The sequence below is a fragment of the Schistocerca americana genome, chromosome 5 (assembly GCF_021461395.2).
Source record: "Schistocerca americana isolate TAMUIC-IGC-003095 chromosome 5, iqSchAmer2.1, whole genome shotgun sequence".
In the NCBI taxonomy this organism is placed as follows: Eukaryota; Metazoa; Arthropoda; class Insecta; order Orthoptera; family Acrididae; genus Schistocerca; species Schistocerca americana.
In genome coordinates, this window is record NC_060123.1 from 359,785,709 (window position 1) to 359,798,534 (window position 12,826).

The window sequence follows — 12,826 nt, forward strand, 5'->3', positions numbered from 1 at the left end:
GATGACGTGCTACAGACGCGAAATTTAACCGACAGGAAGAAGATGCTGTGATATGCAAATGATTAGCTTTTCTGAGCATTCACACGAGGTTGGTGCCGGTGGCACCACCTACAACGTGCTGGCATGAGGAAAGTTTCCAAACAGCAGTTGTCCGGCGATGTCTGGTGAAACGTTGTTGTGATGCCTCGTGTAACGGGGAGAAATGCGTACCATCACGTTTCCGACTTTGATAAAGGTCGGACTGTAGCCTATAGCGATTGCGGTTTATCGTATCGCGACATTGCTGCTCGCGTTGGTCGAGATCGAATGACTTTTAGCAAAATATGGAATCCGTGGATTCACGAGAGTAATACGGAACGCCGTGCTGGATCCCAACTGCCTCGTATCACTAGCAGTCGAGATGACAGGCATCTTATCCGCATGGTTCTAACGGATCGTGCAGACACGTTTCGACCCTGAGTCAATAGATGGGGACGTTTGCACGATAACATCCATCTGCACGAACAGTTCGATGACGTTTGCAGCAGCATGGACTATCACCTCGGAGACCATGGCTGCGGTTACACTTGACGCTGCATGGTACACTCAACGACGAACCAGGGTGCACGAATGGCAAAATGGCATTTTTTCGGATGAATCCAGGTTCTGTCTACAGTATCATCATGGTCGCATCCGTGTTTGGCGACATCGCGGTGAATGCACATTGGAAGCGTGTATTCGTCATCGCCATACTGGCGTATCACCCGGCGTGATGGTATGAGGTGCCATTGGTTACACGTCTCGATCACCTCTTCTTCGCACTGACGGCACTTTGAACAGTGGATGTTACATTTCAGATGTGTTACGACCCGTTGCTCTACCCTTCACTCGATCTCTGCCAAACCCTACATTTCAGCAGGATAATGCACGACCGCATGTTGCAGGTCCTGTACGGGCCTTTTTGGATACAGAAAATGTTCGACTGCTGCTCTGGCCAGCACATTCTCCAGATCTCTCACCAATTGAAAACGTCTGGTCAATGGTGGCCGAGCAACTGGCTCGTCACAATGCGCCAGTCACTACTCTTGATGAACTGTGGTATCGTGTTGAAGCTGCATGGGCAGCTGTACCTGTACACGCCATCCAAGCTCTGTTTGATTCAGTGTCCAGGCGTATCAAGGCCGTTATTACGGCCAGAGGTGATTGTTCTGGGTACTGATTTCTCAGGATCAATGCACCCAGATTGCGTGTAAATGTAATCACATGTCAGTTCTAGTATAATATATTCGTCCAATGAATACCCGTTTATCATCTGCATTTCTTCTTGGTGTAGCAATTTTAATGGCCAGTAGTGTATAAGTGATTTCTTGCTGAATATATAGTGTGATAATCTAGGGTGTGGGTATGTTGTGCGCTCACTTCAGCAGTTTCATTATTCCTAGAAGTTGCTTCTAGCCACAAAAGGAACTCTGTATGGAATGAATACTGACTTCATATATAGTGAATCCACAGACAGAAAGTGGTGCTGTGTTTTCTTTACCTATCCGGAGTGCCAGGTGCTGAGGAATGTAAGTTATTCCCTGTTACTGTAAAGTTTCCAAATAAGCAAAGAAACTACCTACACGTAGTCCCAAATATACTTCGTCAGCAAACCTTGCCATATGATACTATGAACGTGTTAGTAAGTAACATGAGTCTTGGTTTTGAAACTTATAGGGTCATCTTTCGAGATCATCTAGTTCTGGTGCAGTTTGGTCATGTGCAGTTTGATTGGCATGTATTGGACACAAATTGTGTTTAATTCATAGGGAACTGTAACAAAAGTTACGTAAGTCTTCTTAAATTCTAGGAAGCTCAATTACAAATACATTTCAAGTTTCTTGTGCTGGCCATTTTCGCAGTAGCTGTATATATATATATATATATATATATATATTACAATGGTTCGAAAGAAAACACCTTTTGCCTTCTGCACCCTAATTTTTTTATTTATCTTGTACAATTTAACTGTCATGCTATATTTTGAAAACAGTGACAAAAAGAAAACGTGCAAACCTTCAACCAGTTTGCCAACAGAGAGAAAGATGTTTGGCTCAGAAATAAAGTATTATACGTTGTACGTTGATACGATACCCACTGAAGATCCGTTGTAATTGAGATGAAGCTTGTCAGGGTGCGCAAGATAAATAAAAAACTTAATGTCCAGCGTGGGAAAGACATTTTCTTTTGAACCACTGTGTTTTAACCACATTTTTAATTGATCGTGTTAATGAATGAGGATATAGAGGATGTAATTTTTTCTCCCTTCTATAAGTCCTCAGTGAAAAAGATTAGTTTGAAGCTGCGGCGTTTTTGAGAAGTTACTTCGATGATACTGTAGGCTCCTCTAAACTGTAAGTGCGGAATCAGAAAAAAAGTATTTCTTTTTGGAAACATGAGACAAGAAAATTACTTGCATAATATTCAGCGAAAATGTAGTCCTCTCGGACGCGTACGATCTCCGATGTTATTATGTGACAAAACTTCTATCAGCATTTTCAAGGACTTCTGCAAAGTTCTTCTGTAAGAAAGAAAACTAGCAATGTGCGAACAGGACTCGCGCTCTGAGGTTTCGGCACAAACTTACTTATCTAGACAGTTCACCTTTTCCGGCAATCGAAAATTTTTACCTGTTATCGACATTGATAGTGGTAAGATGCCGATTCCAGGGATTCAAGGTTTCAGAGAATGTTTTGGTGTGAATAGTACAAATATGACAAAAAACTCATGCAGGAGACAGGTGACATTTACTATAATAGTCAGTAGTTCTCTATCGGGCTGACCGGGTCGCAATAGCAAAAGACAAACATCAGACAAGGAACGACTAGTCTGTGAACGACTGTTTCACATATAGTTTGAACTCCTTATCTACGTGCAGCAATCGTTCCTGGTGATCTGATGATACACAAATTCACAAACAAGTCATATGAGAAATAAAATCATTCCTTGCCTGATGTTCCAGTCAGCCTGAATGCAGATCTACCGACCGTTAGAAATTCAAGAAGTCGGATAACAAGTGACAAAGGAAATATATTTATCCTTGTGATAACCATTTTCAGAGTTTTCCTTTATCTGTGGTGTGAAATCTCGCTTCTTACCAAAATTCGTGATTTTAGGTCAACGGGAAGTACCCTATAACATTAAAATATGGGACGTAAATGGCAGTATCTTTTGATTGCAATGACTCAGAAGTTTCATGTTGTACACCGCCAGTACACTTCATCACATACCAAAGTACATGCCCCATAACGTACTATCACTTATGGAAAACCTGAAACTGTTCACGAGATACAGGAAGTTTCCTAAGAAAGTGTACGCCACAATGTTAAATGTAAATTGCGCAGCGACATCTCTGGTAGTGGTCTCGAATCTGTACTCAATGCGCTTTTGCACGCTGTATAGATAAACAGTGGGAGAGTTTAATGTTTTGTTTTGTGGCTTGCAAAAAAAAATGGTTCAAATGGCTCTGAGCACTATGGCACTCAACTGCTGTGGTCATTAGTCCCCTAGAACTTAGAACTACTTAAACCTAACTAACCTAAGGACATCACACACACCCATGCCCGAGGAAGGATTCGAAACTGCGACCGTAGCCGCAGCGCGGCTCCCTACTGGAGCGCCTAGAACCGCACGGCCACCGCGGCCGGCTTTGTGGCTTGCAGTTTTGGCTATTTGCGCTTAGTTATAGCCAACTTAAACGCCGAAAAAATGTGCAGTTTTTTTCAAAAAGGATCTGTGAGGTCCTTTAAGAAGCCATTTGGTTCGAAAGAGGCAAACGATGCGAAACATCGCAAATCTCTCTGTACAATGTGGAAACAAGACAATTGGGTATCCACGATAGATTGACCTGCAATGTCTCTATGCAAATACGATCGAAAATGTTTGGTCTTATATTAAGAAGCAACTTAAAGAAAAGCCAATACATACTTTGAAGCAACTGTCATATAAAATCAGGACGATATGGAGGTCGCAGCCGAGAGAATATACAGAAAATCTGGTGAAAGGCATCCCGAAAAGCTGCTACGTTATAATAGATTGGATTAACTATAAGGTAATTGTGCTGTTAGTAATAACATGCATTTTCATGTAAACAAATATTTATTACAGTGTATTTTATTTCATACAGATATCTGAGAACACTTTCTTGTGGAACTGACTGTAAATAGGGTCCCCCCCACCCCCCACCCCCCACCCCCCACCACCCACCCTCCCACCTCTCTCTCTCTCTCTCTCTCTCATAGACCAATTTAATTTTATAAGTGACATTCTAGTAGAATGTGCACTATGGTAAACTATGATGATTATTTTGTCGCTCGGGTGTGTTTTACCTTCTCTTCAGCAGTTTCAATATTCATAGACCTCAGTGTGTGAAATAAATTTCAGTCTGATACATCTACCTGTTCTTGGGAAAATGGGTGTTTAACAGTCGGAGAGACTGACAGGTAGACACACAGAGAGATGTACACCAATATGACCCTATGACTGGAAAAGAGAGACACTAATTCTCTAAGGTTCAACAGATAGGGATGTGAATAGGATTTACACCTGTATTTTTATGAAAAATCGTGACTTTCAAAACACTGAACCTCTTTTTTTTATACGTGACTACAAGAGTCCAAAATTACATCCACCGTACTCAAAAGCTGATAATCTCGAATTAAACAGGGATCAAAATTGCAGGACAGTATTCTGAAGCGACAGAAAAAGTATTACGTACGTGAACTAGGGTAGAACTAGACCATGCTAACATGTAACTGAAGCCAGAAAACTGCTATGAGGAATGACAAAGTCCCCGTTCATAAAGTGTTTGAAACGTCAGACTAGACACTGTAATTAATGAATGCGTCTTTCAATAATAGTGACAAATATGCCGAAATAGAGACTTATATTTCGGGTACAAGACTGCTGGATTTGTTACCGCTAGGTCTGAACAACACGTAAGTGTTACGGAGATGCTTCGGGAACTCAAATGGTAATCCCTGGAGGGAAGGTGGCGTTGTTGTTGAGGAAATTTAGAGAACCGGCTTTTGAAGCTGGCAGCCGAACGATTCTACTGCCACCAACATTCACTGCTCGTATAGACCACGAAGTTAAGGTAAAAGAAGTTAGGGCTCATACGGAGGCATATAGATAGTCGTTTTTCCCTCAGTTTGTTTGCGAGTGGAGCAGGAATGGAAATGACTTGTAGTGGTACAGGGTACCCTCCGCCATGCACCGTACAGTGGCTTTCTGACTATCTATGTAGATGTAGATATAATTTCTAGTAGATGCGGCAATTTCAGAAAACACGTGGCAGAATAGCTAAAACAAAAAAGAATAAGAGGAGTTGATGAACATCTAGACTACCCTTCGGACTGAGTATGAACTGTTTCTTAAACATTACTTTGATTTACTGTTGACACCAAGAGTCCTGTGTTGTCACTGTGTGGATTTTATCTCACTATGATACTGTTATTATAGGTGGAAGGACGAAGGTAATGCTGTAATGCCTTCTTATCAGCACTAGAAACGCATATTAAAAGCATCGTTCTCAATGTCATAGTTTCATCTCTTTCCTGAAAAGGATTCATGCAACAGTAACAGCTAATGAAACAACAACCAACTAAAAGATTCTGATAACTAGGAGAATTCTTATTCATTTCGATTTATGTGTTGCGCAAACACTTATATGCCTATTTGGCTAAAAATAGATGCCAATTTGAGAAAAGCAGATGCTAATTTCAGGACCCTTCGTATTATGATTTTCAGTTCTATGACCGATTGGTGCAGCTATCCAAGGTACTATATCCTGTGCAAGTCTCTTCATCTCCGAGTGATCACTGCAACCTACATCCATTTGACCCTCCATTACCAAACTGACTACCCTGGCTAGCGTCAAGGTGTGGCTTACCAACAGATCCCACTTTCAGCTCATAAATTTCTTTTCTCCCCAATTCGAGTCAGCAACTCTTCATTAATTACTGGATCTACATATATAATCTTCAGCATTCTTTTATAGCACAACAATAGCTTTTCTTATCTTGACCGAGTTAATTACCGTCCACATTTCAGTACCGTGCAAGGCTATACTCGAACGAAATACTTTCGAAAAAGACTTATTAATAATTAAATTTATGTTAAATGTTAGCAAATTCCTCGTTTCAAGAAAAGCTATTTGTGCCGCAGCCAGTGTCTCATTTCTCTTTAGCATCATTCTTAATTCGACAAAATACCATTACCCTTATTTTTCTTTTGTTGGTACTCTTCTTATAATTTTACTTCTGTTGGTAATCTTCTGATAACCCGTTTTGAAGACACTATCCGTTCAATTTATCTGCTCTTCCAACTTCCTTACAGTCTCTCACAATATTAATTTGTCGTCCATAGACTTGAACATGGTTATTTTTCCTCCATGAACTTTAACTCTCTGCAAATTTTCCTTTCTTTCCTGTACTGCTTGCTCATTGTTCACATTAAATAAGATCGTGGATAGGCTACAATTTTATATCATTATCGTTTCAACCACTGATTCCCTTTCATGCCCTTCGACTCCTATAACCGTAGTCTGATTTCTGTATGAGTAGAAAATAACCTTTCGCTACCTGTATTTTATCCTTGGTACCTTCAGAATTGCAAAGAGTGAATTCCAGTCGACAATGTCAAAAACTATTAAGTCTACCAATGCTATATCCATAGGCTTATCTTTCTTTGACCTGTCTCATAAAATAGGTTGTAGGGTCGATACTGCCTCGTCTGTGCCTATATTTCTCCGGATCCCAAATATTTCTCCGGATCACAAACAGATCTTCCCTTGGGTGGGGTGCTAGCAGTTTTGCGTTATTCTTTTAACAATTCATGTAGGTACTTTGCAAGCATGATTTGTTAAACTAAATATAACTAATATTCACACCTGTCAGCGCCTGATTCTTTGAAACTGGAGCTATTAGATTCGTCCTGAAGTCTGAGGGTATTTCGCCAGTTTGGAATACGTTACTCACCAGGTGGTGTAGTTCTGTCGCCCCTGGGTCTCCCAAGGATCTCAGTAATGCTGAGTGAATGCCGTCAAGGGTCTTGTTCCAACATATTCACTCATTCGGTGGTGTGTCACATTATTCTTGCAGTGTCGTATTTCCCCTGTCAGCTTCACCTACTTCTTCTTCCTTTTCTACAATATTCTTAGAAATCCTTCTCCCTCATATAGGTCCTCTATATACTCCTTCCTCCTTTCATCTTTACCTTCTTTTTTTAGTAATGGTTTGCCATCTGAAGTTCGTAGAGCTGATTTTTTTTCTCCAAATTTTATTTATTTCTCCTGCAGGTGACATCTATATTCCACATAGCTATGCACGCTTTTACTCCTTTCATCTCACGTCTAGACATTTCTGCTTTGTCATTTTGCATTTCCTGTCAGGCTTCTTTTTTAAACGTCTATACTCCCTTTTGCCTTCATCATTTGCTGCATTTTTGTGTTTTCACCTTAGAGTCAATATCTCATGTGCTGTCCAAGAATTTCTATTGGGCTTTGTTTTCTTTCCGTTCTGATCATTGTGCTGGCATCGATTTCATCAATCAAGGCCTCCTATTTGTGTTCTAGAATAATTTTTACCCCTGTTTCAGTCAATCGTTTCCCAATGCTCCCTTTGAAAATCTCAACAGCCTCCGATTCTTTCCGTTTATCCAGTTTCCATCATCTTAATTTCCTACCTGTCTGCAATTTCAGAATGCATTTCATAAAAAATAAATTATGAACAGATTCCACATCTGCTCCTCGAACGATTAACATTTTAAAATCTGGTTTTCCAATATCTGTCTTAGCGTTATGTAATCTACATGAGACATTCGTGTTTCTTCAGTTATCTTCTACGTAATCAACTGTTTCATGAATGTGAAACCGTTTCACTGAGGGTTAAATTATGCATTCTGCAAAATTCTACCAGGCGGTCTTCTCTTTCATTGCCGTCCCCTATTGTACGTTCTCTACCAATTTTTCTTTCTCTTCTTTTTCTTACTATTGAATGTCAGCTCTTCATCTCAGTGTACTTCCCGTCTTCCTTAAATATCTGAATGGTTTCATTTTTCCATCATACATTCTTTCAATCTCTTTATGATGTGCCGAATTATTTGGCGTATTATCCTGCGTTGTTGATTTCTTTTATTACAACATACATTCTTTCAATCTCTTTACGATATGCGGAGCTATTTGGCGTATTATCTTGCATTGTTGTAGTGCATGTTTTTTCATGTCTCTCTTGGCTACGATAATACGCTCCCTACGCTGATCATAGAAGCTTAACCGCATTCCTATTTTCTTATTCATCATTAGATCAATTCCTGCATTGCCCGTATGTGATTTTGTGTTGAAAACCCAGTACTGTCCAGGTCTTCCTGCCACAAGTCTTTACTACTTCCCACTACAGCTCACTTCATTTTACCCAGTCACTTTTTGAATTCCCTAACCTACTTATGTGTCAAATGGATCTAAAATTTCACGCTCGGTCCCGCAGAAAGCCGGTTTTACTTTCCCTGATTACGACATCCTCATTCGATATGTGCAAATTTAAAAGTTTTCATTGTATTCGTAATATCTACAATACAACATAACAGGGTACGTTAAAAGAATTTGAATTTACCTTTGCATCATTTACAGAGATTTACATTTGTTTTGTAAACTATAATGGGTGCCGGCACCGGAATGGATCCAATGGTATCATTTCCTATTGTTTTGATTCTATGTCGATTATGATTCACTGTGTAGACGCATCAATAACATCGTCACATTTCCGCTACCGAGAGAATGTTGTCATTTTTATGTACCTCTGAGATTATCACCTTTTACCTCGTCATTACAGTGAATTTTCCAACACAGAAATTTATAATGTGATCTATAAGAAATATTATAGGAATTGCTAGCCTGTAAGTACTGGGTTAAGTAAGCTAGTATTGGGTATAATTACACGTTAGGATATTTTAAAAAGGTAATCTGAAGTGGCTGCTTATGCTTGTTGATACTGCTTATGCTCGTTGATAAACAACTTCATTTATTTCACGTCCCTCAGTGCTCTGTTTCATTGTGATATTTACGAAGCACGAGCCGTGAATGAGTGAGTGAATGAATGAATGCATACTGTCAGTTTTTCTAATATGGTGAGAGTTAAATTTGTACCTTTTGATGTTACTAGTTCGCTGTGAATAATGTCTTTATTATTCAAATGGTTAAAGAGTAAATGTCGCAACGGCACTGGCGTTAACACAACTTTGCAGACACGGTTGCCCTGTTGCTGTTACGCCGCGTTTGCCACTGTGATGGCAATATCGACTCTTCTGTCTGTGGCTGGCACCCAATGAGCCCTTATCGATTATTCAACACTTTTATAAATTGGAGGTCCCCTTAATAATGACTGACAGAGTACACTACCTCTAACAAAGGAAGTTGGCGTAGCAAGATATTTTGTTTCAAGAGGACAGCGCTACTATGGCAACGAAAATCAGTACAAGAATCTTTTATGGGATATTGGAATTACCATTTTTCTTCAGTGTTTCACTTTCAGTTACCGAAGAGACCGGGATAAGTTCTAGATACATATACCGGGTGATCAAAAAGTCAGTATAAATTAGAAAACTGAATAAATCACGGAATAATGTAGATAGAGAGTTACAAATTGACACACATGCTTGGAATGACATGGGGTTTTATTAGAACCAAAAAATACAAAAGTTCAAAAAATGTCCTACAGATGGCACTTCATCTTATCACAATAGCAATAATTAGCATAACAAAGTAAGACAAAGCAAAGATGTTCTTTACAGGCAATGCTCAATATGTCCACTATCATTCCTCAACAATAGCTGTAGTCTATGAATAATGTTGTGAACAGCACTGTAAAGCATGTTCGGAATTATGGTGAAGCATTGGCGTCGGATGTTGTCTTTCAGCATCCATAGAGATGACGGTCGATCACGATAAACTTGCGACTTCAGGTAACCCCAGAGCCAATAATCGCACGGACTGAGGTCTGGTTCAAAATGGTTCAAATGGCTCTGAGCACTATGGGACTCAACTGCTGTGGTCATCAGTCCCCTAGAACTTAGAACTAATTAAACCTAACTAACCTAAGGACATCACACACATCCATGCCCGAGGCAGGATTCAAACCTGCGACCGTAGCAGCAGCGCGGCTCCGGACTGGACCGCCTAGAACCGCACAACCACCGCGGCCGGCCCGACTGAGGTCTGGGCAGGCCAAGCATGACGAAAGTGGTGGCTGAGCACACGATCACTGACGTTTTGCTGTTCAGCGCCATCTGTCCGACATTTCGTGAACTTTGTTTTTTATTTTTGGTTCTAATAAAACCCCATGTCATTCCAAGCATGTGTGTCAATTTTTACCTCTCTATTTACATTATTCCGTGGTTTATTAAGTTTTCAAATTTATACCAACTTTTTGATCACTTATCTTAACATTCATAAGGTAATAATAATTATTATAAGAAAGTGTACTAATATACTAACCTAAAATGCAGCATGCCGCTGTATTTCATTGTTTTTTAGGTCGTCAGCTTTTAGTTTATCTCTTCCGTGATATCTTTCAGGTTCCATAACATTTAAGAATTAATAACATGAGAGAGAAATTGCACAAATTCAACGTATGTAAAGTGCTACTCTCGGTTTTCATTCTATGGTTTATTAGTGATTACCACCTCCAGTCGAAACGGTCAAACGCATTACTTCACTCCCAGTACGCCGTAAATAAATGCAGTCAACTTTATTAGAACTTCATGAATGCCTGACGTGTTATTCACTAGACTGTCAAAAAAGATATCATGTTAAAAAAATTCATATTTATGTCTGTTTCTTATAATAGTTTGTGTCACATTCTACAACGAAATGTAAAGTTTCGACACACATCAATAGAAATCAACATATAAAACGTTATTTTACATTTAAGTCCGGCTTGCATTAACAGCACAACTCTAAAGGATGCCTTCAGTGGCTCAGTGTCACATCTGCTTCAGTTTACTCCATAGCAAAAAGAAGCCAGAGAGCAGCAGATGTTGGTCGTGATTGTCACATATGAGTCGTATATTTTTTTAAAATGACACACATTTGAAAGAAACTAAAAAAACTGTTTCATCTGTATGATAACTTTATACGGGCATCGTTACTGACATTACTATGTTACATATTGCAGATAAGTTTATCAGAAAAGATACTTAATTTCTTATGTTATATTTTGTTAATGTAGTTAATCATGAAAAGCTGAAAACTGGTGCGTATTAAAAAAGTAAAAGATACTGTAACCACATACTCCTTTTCTCGCATTAACATTATCTCGATTGCGTAGAATATGAAATATACTCTACTACTTTCCCATTACTAATGCAAGATTCTACAACAGTAATCAGTGTCTGACGGTCATTTACTCTTCGTCATGGCTATCAGTCTTTACAGGCCTCTTCAAAATTTCTTCACAGAAAGGTTGGTGTTCGTCAGGCATATACCTTTAAGGTATTTCCAAATCCTTACTTACGTTAGATTTAACTGCATATCTCGTGATGGGTAAGTTAGTTTCTTCTGACAGAGTCAATATCACATTGGAGGCCTAGACGAAATAGTCCACATTCAGTCAGTAAATCAGTAAACAATTTCTCCTGTTTTCTTGGTTTCCTTTTTATAAATGTCGAAACTCATATCAAAGGGCAAAAAGCTTTATACTCACATGGAAATTAATGTTGACTTGGGTTGAATTACTCAGAATCGGTTAGGTACAACAGAAATCAGCATTTTCAATTGCGCAGTTGTCTGAGATAAGACTAAGTTTGGTCTAATCTTCTCCTATACTACTTACAAAACACTATTTACAAGTTATCGGTAAGGACTACTGCCCACTTACAATGAAAGGACATTTATCTACGTGGATAATGAAGACAATAACAATAACGATTACCCCCCCCCCCCATTGAATCATGGACCTTGCGTTGGTAGGGAGGCTTGCGTGCCTCAACGATAGAGATGGCCGTACTGTAGGTGCAACCACAACGCGGAGGGGTATCTGTTGAGAGGCCAGACAAAACGTGTGGTTCCTGAAGAGGGGCAGCAGCCTTTTCAGTAGTTGCAGGGGCAACAGTCTGGATGATTGGCTGATCTGGCCTTGTAACACTAACCAATACGACCTTGCTGTGCTGGTACTGCGAACGGCTGAAAGCAACTGTAAACTACAGCCGTAATTTTTCCCGAGGGCGTGCAACTTTACTGTGTGGTTAAATGATGATGGCCCCCTCTTGGGTAAAATATTTCGGAGGTAAAATAGTCACCCATTGGGATCTCCGGGTGGGGACTACTCAGGAGAACGCTGTTATCAGGAGAAAGACAACTGGCGATCTACGGGGCGGAGCGTGGAAAGTCAGAACCTTAATCGGGCAGGTCGGTTAGAAAATATAAAATTGGAAATGGGTAGCTTAAAGTTAGATATAGTGGGAATTAGTGAAGTTCGGTGGCAGGAGGAACAAGACTTTTGGTCAGGTGAATACAGGGTTATAAGTACAAAATCAAATAGGGGTAATGTAGGAATAGGTTTAATAATGAATAAAAAATAGGAATGTGGGTAAGCTACTATAAACACCATAGTGAACGCATTATGGCGGCCAAGATAGATACGAAACCCACGCCTACCACAGTAGTACAAGATTATATGCCGACTAGCTCCGCAGATGATAAAGATATTGATGAAATGTATGATGAGATGAAAGAAATTATTCAGATAGTGAGGGGAGACGAACATTTAATAGTCATGGGTGACTGGAATTCGATAGTAGGAAAAAGAAGAGAAGG